Source organism: Rhincodon typus, unplaced genomic scaffold (assembly GCF_021869965.1).
Source record: "Rhincodon typus isolate 14 unplaced genomic scaffold, sRhiTyp1.1 hic_rhity00010000, whole genome shotgun sequence".
NCBI lineage: Eukaryota > Metazoa > Chordata > Chondrichthyes > Orectolobiformes > Rhincodontidae > Rhincodon > Rhincodon typus.
In genome coordinates, this window is record NW_025975638.1 from 1 (window position 1) to 7,833 (window position 7,833).

Consider the following 7,833-nt stretch of genomic DNA (forward strand, 5'->3'; position numbering starts at 1 on the left):
ATAAGAATGACACCTGGATTTCAGAGGTTAAGTTATGAGGAGAGATTGTACAAAACAGGCCCATTTTTCGCTAGAATTTAGAAGGTTAAGGGGTGATTTGATCAAAATCTTCAAGATATTAACGGGAAAAGACAGGATAGATCAACTATTTCAAATAGTAGGAGATTCTAGAACTAGGAGGCATAACCTGAGAATTTGGACTAGACCATTCAGGAGAAAAATTAGGAAGTACTTCTCTACACAAAAAGTGGTAGAGGCTTTTCCACAAATGACACTCAAATGGTAGATCATTTGTTAATTTTAAATGTGAGATGTGAAATGTATGTTAAGCAAAGGTATTAAGGGTTATGGGTAAAAGGCAGGTACATGGAGTTAGGGACACAGACCAGCAATGATCTCATTGAATGGTGGAACAGGCTCAAGGGGCTGAATAGCCTACTCCTGTTCCTATGTTTGATGGACTACATTTGTTCCCACTCTCTAAATTTTAATTGCCAGCGTTGTATTCAAATCTCTTCATGGCTGTACCTCTCCCCAGCAATGTCCTCTATCCCAATGATCCCTGCATCCTCCAATTCTGGTCTCTCACGCACATCCAATTTTAATCACGCCATCATTGGCGACTGCATCCCAAAGCCATCAGCTCTTGAATCTCAAAGATATACCCTAAAGCCTACTTCCTCACCCAAGTTTTTGATCTATCCCAAAAAATCTCGCGTACATGGGAAGTAATTTGGGGTAGATTCAACATCACAGGTACTACATCTTTGCTTCAGTATTCACCAGAGAGGGACCTTGACATTTGTGAGGATAGAATGAAACAGGCAGATATGCTCGAACAGGTTGATGTTAGGAAGGAGAATGTGCTAGAAATTTTGAAAAACATGAGGATAGATAAGTCGCCTGGGCCAGACGAGATATACCCAAGGTTGCAACAGGAAGAGATTGCTGCCCCTTTGGCAATGATCTTTGTGTCCTCACTGTCCACTGGAGTAGTGCCAGATGATTGGAGAGTGGCAAATGTCATTCCCTTGTTCAAAGGAGGGAATAGGGATAATCCTGGGAATTACAGACAGTCAGTCTTACTTCTGTGGTGGGCAAATTATCGGAGAGGATTCTGAGAGATAGTATTTATGATTATTTGGAAAAGCACAGTTTGATTAGAAATAGTCAGCATGGCTTTGAGGGGGGCAGGTCATGCCTCACAAGCCTTATTGAATTCTTTGAGGATGTGACAAAACACATTGTTGAAGGCAGAGCAGTGGGTGTGGTGTATATGGATTCTAGCAAGGCATTTGATAAGGTTCCACATGGTAGGCTCGTTCAGAAAGTAAGGAGGCATGGGATTCAAGGAAACTTGGCTGTCTGGATACAAAACTGGCTGTCCAATAGAAGACAGAGGGTGGTAGTAGATGGAAAATATTCAGCCTGGAGTTCGGTGACCAGTGGTGTTCCGGAGGGATCTGTTCTGGGACCTCTGCTCTTTGTGATCTTTATCAATGACTTGAATGAGGAAATGGAAGGGTAGATGAGTAAGTTTGCCGATGACATGAAGGTTGGTGGAGTTGTGGACAGTGTGGAGGGCTGTTGTAGGTTGCAACTGGACATCGACAGGATGCAGACCTGGGCTAAGAAGTGGCAGATGGAATTCAACCCAGAAAAGTGTGAAATGATTCATTTTGGAAGGTCGGATTTGAATGCAAAATATAGAGTTAATGGCAGGATTTTTGGCAGTGTGGAGGAACAGAGGGATCTTGGTGTCCACGTCCATAGATCCCTAAAACTTGCCACTCAAGTTGATAGGGTTGTAAAGAAAGTGTATGGTGTGTTGGCTTTCATTGGCAGGGGAATGGAGTTTAAGAGCCGTGAGGTTATGCTGCAGCTCTATAAAACTCTGGTTAGACCACACTTGGAATATTGTGTTCAGTTCTGGTCACCTCATTTTAGGGAAGATGTGTAAGCTTTAAGAGACGGTGCAGAGGAGATTTACCAGGATGCTGCCTGGACTGGAGGACAGGTCTTATGAGGAAAGGTTGAGGGAGGTAGGGCTTTTCTTATTGAAGTGAAGAAGGATGAGAGGTGACTTGATAGAGGTGTACAAGATGATGAGAGGCATAGATAGGGTGGATAGTCAGAGACTTTTTCCCAGAGCAGAAATAACTATTACGAGGGGGCATAATTTTAAGGTGATTGGAGGAAGGTATAGGGGAGATGTCAGAGGTAGGTTCTTCACACAGAGTGGTGGGTGTGTGGAATGTGCTGCCAACAGTGGTAGTGGAGTCAGATACATTAGAGACTTTTAAGCGACTCTTGGCTAGGCACATGGAGGACAGTAAAATGTAGGGAATGTAGGGTATGTAGGGTAGTTTGATCTTAGTAGGATAATAGGTTGGCACAACATCGTGGTGCAAAGGGCCTGTACTGTGATTTACTGTTCGATGTTCTCCATGTTCTAAAAATGCAAACAGTTGTTGCTGAAATGAACTTGAGACCTGAGTGCCAACACAGTTCAGCCATACTCCAAAGCCTGAGGAGACATTTCTCCAGATGGGCATTTGGACAACACTGTTGGGGAGGGACAAACAAAATGAGGGGGAACCAAGACAACTGAAAATATAAATTCAAGAAAGAATTAAGTTGAACATTTCAGGGAAACAAAAAAAAAATGTTTATTCAAAAAAGGTTTTATTCAAAAAAAAAGCACAAAAAGGTAGCAAAATGATTTATAATTTGACTTTTCTACAATGGACAATGTTTTTTTCCACGTTTTCCTTTAAATCCAAAAAAATATAAATTCATTACAACTGGTGAAAGCAGCAGAGAATTACATATAAATGGTACCAACTTCACAGCATGGGGAAACATAGCTACATACAGAATTCAGGGCGGGAGAAAGAGGGAAATATCATCTTTTGGAGAGCAAATTCTAAACTACCTGCATTTCCCCCCACCTCCCTCCCTGCCCAGTTTAAACATGTAAAAACTATACAAAACCCTTTTCTTTAAAAAAAAACACATTAGCACACTTCCTATCCAAGCTGTACACAATATTACAAAATGACTGGAGCCAAACTTGGGCCTTTTTTTGCATCATTTAAAGACATACCCTGTATAGAGAGAACACGTCTCTCAAGATAACCAAAACCCTTCCAATCTTATCAATGGCCTGCCTGTCAAAAGAAATGATAAACTATAGGACGTTTTCTGAAAGCTTAAGCAAAAGACTTCTGGCATATGACCTGGAGGAGGGGGTTGCCATTTGAACATTAACATCCGGAAGTGATCCATCTAGAAGTCATTCAGAAAATTGAAGTATATGTACAGTTTCCAAAGTCATGAAATTTAGATAGACACATGTACATATAATTGTTTTGTAAAGGAATAAAAGAAAATGAGAGAAAACATCAGTATTTTTCTTTCTCCCAGAACAATGATAAACTATATATATATTTATATATATATATATATTTAAAATGCAAGTTATCAATTATTGTACTTTTAAAAATCTTAGGTTTCCATGCACTGACAAATAAAACCCTGGCAATTATTACACTGCACTGGAGATGTTGTTCAAAGTATCTTGCTGAATGAAATGAGAGTGGCTGTACGTGACTGAGAATAGGACTGCACTCTTCACACCATCCCCCCAACCCCATAACATTGTCCACGCTCATCCTGATGGTTGAATGGAATTTATAATTATCGAGTAAGAAACAAAAATATTAAAATTGGGCCTGGCTCTTATTCTAGCAGCAACTCGGATGTTTCCAATATGCTGGGTTCTGCTGTAGGAGCTTGACAAAAAAGGTAAAAAAGATTTTTCTTAGGTTTTGCCCAATAGCAAATATTTGCTTTCAGAACAAATGAATCATATTTTCACAGGGAACGATCCTGGAGGCTCATATCAATATACGTATACATATCTTAAAAATTCAGTTTTGATTAGAAGTCAAATGTAGCTTATGAGTAAATTGCAAGATGCCCAGGATTTTGGTATAGATTAACAATAGGTAGATGAAATTTTCATCATTTGAAACAAAATATTCCCTTTTTCAAATCACCCATAGCTCTTCTACATTGGTATCTGAACAGAATATCTGGATCAATACAATGCCAGGGTACAGATCAGTCGTCATATAATACTGGTATATGGTAGTGGTGTGTGCAGGTCTATAATTGTATCACAGTAGGGCATACTAACACACAGTACAGACCTAGTGGGTACATGGTCAGTGGAGATGGAAGCTATTTGAGGGGACAAACAAAGAGCATGTCAATGCAGGCCAGAGTTACATTTAATGTATTGATATCAAAACATGAAAGAAATCTGAGGGACAACAGTGCAAGACATTGATCTGGAAAGAATCTGCCCAGCTAACGCACAAGTGGAAGGATTTGAAAAAAAAAAGACAGCGCTGCATGCTTAGCAGGCAGTATGGACAGCAAGAACGTGAGGTTGAGTACATTTAGTTATTGAAAATTGGAACAGGAAAGCTTTAAAACAAAAAGTCACTCCCACCTCGATTCTCCCCAAGCTTCTCTGACATGGCTTTGGTTTCAAACATTTGCTGCCAATAGTTGCTGTTCTTCACGAGTCTAGATAACGAATGTTCATGGGCTACTCGCTCATCAAAGCATGGTACTGGAACCCAGAGTGGTCCAACCAGATCCAGCACACATCTCTCCAGCACTTATTGTTGGGTGACCACCAAAGCCAGCCAAAGTTCCCCAGAGTGTTTATGGAACCACCTAGCACCCAGTGACATTCATTCACCTCAGGAGAGGTCTCATAGTTGAATACTGGATCTACCGGTCCTCTTCCCTGACTCTGTGCCAAACATAGTCGTGTGAATACCCATCCATCCAACCTGCAAACCTTCCCAACCATGACCTACCGGTATGTGATGCACACACAAAGATAATTCTAAAAATAGGGATGTGATCATGGGAACATGCATGCAAGTTACAGCCCTACATATCAAAGAAAAGGTTAGACACAACCATACAGTAATGCCACAGACTGCTTCAGTTGTTTACACAGATCCAGTTGCAATGTGCTTTATTTTGTTGTGGCATGGCTGCACAACAATAAAGCAGAGAAGTTGGTTTCACCTGTCTAGCCACCTTCCAAAACCAATCTCAATCTCAAACCGTTCACATTACAATCCAGCTAAAGCTGTGGGAGAAGGTGCAGAGAACCAAGATTCTGAACAAGAGAGCATCTTCAAATAAGGGCTGAGAACAACATCTGGGATGGCTTGACACATACGCAAATATGTGCTATGCTTTTCTCTGGCACTCCAGGATGGTGCAAGTTACTTGATTTAGCATCAGAACATCATCTCATATGAACCTGCACACTCTCCACAGACATGCAGAGGGACAGATACAACCTCAGACAATCTTAGAACTGTACATGTTAGAAACCACAAAACCTTCAGTTTCTTCCCCAAAAACCCACACCAGAATTCACTTTGTCTCTGGTCAGAGTTAAAGCCCCTTCTCTCAACCCCAATTGAATATAAAACTTGAACTCATTCTAAAACATGAACTTCTGCACCTGAAGAGCAGCAAACACTGCAGTTTTCTTTCGTGTAAACCTGTGACAAAATTGTCCTGTGGCAGTGTCAAACCGTAAACACTAAGAGATTCACAATTCCCTCCAACAAGTGTAACAGAAGAGCATACACACACAGAGGTGTAAGCAGGAGACAGCCGAAGCACGAAGTTGGGTGTTGAGATAGAGTGAAGATATCTGTATTAGAAAATGTTTCTGTTCAGGATTCAAGGGTTAAGAGTCTGGGAGTTGGTTGGGGGGCAGAAAAAGGAGAGGGGAAGGGAGAGACAACGGTTCCTCTGCAAAGTTAAAAAGCTAGTAATCTTCAATCCTTCATTAGGTCTACTAAAGAGAAATGGTCATTTGGAGTTCTAAATGACAATTCCTGTTAAAGACTGCAAGATGGTTGATAACGCTGTATGTACACTCTGGTCTCAGGATTTTCAGGTTGTCAAAGGAAAATGAGTTACAGACAGTCATGTGACATGCTGGAAGAAATTATTGCTGCTTTGAAAATGGCTGTGGGATGGTGAGGGAGAACTAGACAGTTATAGAGTACTCTGATGAGAAATTTCAATAAAATATGTTTGGCGATTTGGGTCATTTGGCAGGTAAATACACTTCAATACAACAGGGTGTCCTTCCTTCAAATAATACCATCAGTTCACTGCAGGTACTTTCAAATGAGATTCTTGTCCTCTTAAAATGAGCAATAATAAAAGTAAGGACTTGGTTCTTCTGAAGCAAAATCCTTCTGCTGGGCGGTGTGCCGATATACCAAGGTAGGTTCTTAATCTAGTCAAGTTCTTGGTTATTTAAAATAAAAAGGCGCAAGTTCACAATGCATGTGGAATTTAGGGTCCATCTCCTCTCGGCTTCTTGTTCACGCTTATTAGCTTGCTGTTCCAATGAAAGGAAGAGAAGACAGGGAGTGTTAATCTTACGAAAGGAAGTCAAGTTTATATCACCTTACAAACAATAGCAAATGGGTTACTCAGAGGGTCATGTTTAAGCCCTTAGACAGGTCTTTGACTCCTTTGAACTGATCTTTCCAGAAAAACAATATAACAAATATTTTTTGGCATCAGTTCACCATCTCCTTGGTCACAAAAAGTTTGGTTCCTGTAATTCTTGCTGGTAACCTGCTGCAAGACAAATTTGAAGCAACTCTGAACTGCTAAGGTAAACAGACCTCAGATGCCCCGGTCTGCACCGCATTAGCTGATTTCGGGCTCAGCAACAACATGGACATTCCACGTGACCTCAGCACAGGAGGGAAAGAGGCAAAATAAATTCATCCACGATTTTCCACTTCTGGCGTGGCAATGTAGGGACCTCTTCTGGGTAGGGTCAGGATGGACTGTGATTTTCAGCTAAGTAGCCTTGTTGATATTCAGCATGAAGAGTCAGACACAAAACACAGATCAAGAGATAGAATGAAGTCAGCTTTTATTCACGGGAAGGTGGGGGTGGGGGGGGTGGGGAGGTTTGGGGAGAAGGGGGAAAAGTAGGTAGTCTGCATGTTATCCTTGAGTGCCATTGATTCTAGATTTAGCTCTGCTTTAACAAAAAGGAATAAGATGTTTAGTTATTCTGTTAGCCAGGACAGATACAGCATCACATTATACAGAGAAAAACTCTGTCTGCACTGTCCCCATCAAACTTTCCCAGGACTTGTACAGCATGGGGTCAGAGACACAGAAAAGCTCCCTCCACACTACCTCAATTTGCATTAGTCTCATTTTCAGAAGAGTCCCTTAATGCAATATGTATTTTCTTTTAAGTCCAGAGCTTTCAAATTATCTCCCAACATTACAATATAACTGATTCAATGGCCCACTGGGGCAACATGTAAACAGCTCATTGCGTGAGGATGTACAAAATGAACCTCAACTGAATTTTTAACAGAAGTTTCCACAATAAAAAATACTCACTCATCAGAGGATGCACCAGATCGCTTAGTTGCGGGTCTTGCCCCATCTTTGCTGGCATCTAGAAAGCGAAACAGAAATTTGTTAGAATCAACTTTTTCCTTCTCTCCAAACTAACCATAAATGGATAACACTCTCAGCTCAATGGGTTGAAATCAAAGTTTAAAGTCTTGAAGACATAATCCAGGCTGACGCTTCACGTCATACAAAGGAAGTGCTGTATTGTTGGAGACAACAAGGTGCAGGGCTGGATGAACACAGCAGGCCAAGCAGCATCATAGGAGCAGAGAGGCTGACGTTTCGGGCCTAGACCCTTCATCAGAAAAGGGGGAGGGGAAGGGGGTT

At 41.2% G+C, this 7,833-nt stretch overlaps 1 long non-coding RNA gene across 1 annotated transcript; it reads right to left on the reverse strand.

The window, feature by feature from the left end:
* Nucleotides 1-2,668: 2,668 nt before the first annotated feature.
* LOC125482416 lies at nucleotides 2,669-7,721 on the reverse strand. Its single transcript, XR_007261636.1, has 2 exons — nucleotides 7,492-7,721; nucleotides 2,669-6,457 (listed from the first exon to the last, which is right to left on the reverse strand). It is a non-coding gene; the product is annotated as an uncharacterized LOC125482416 (long non-coding RNA).
* Nucleotides 7,722-7,833: the final 112 nt, after the last annotated feature.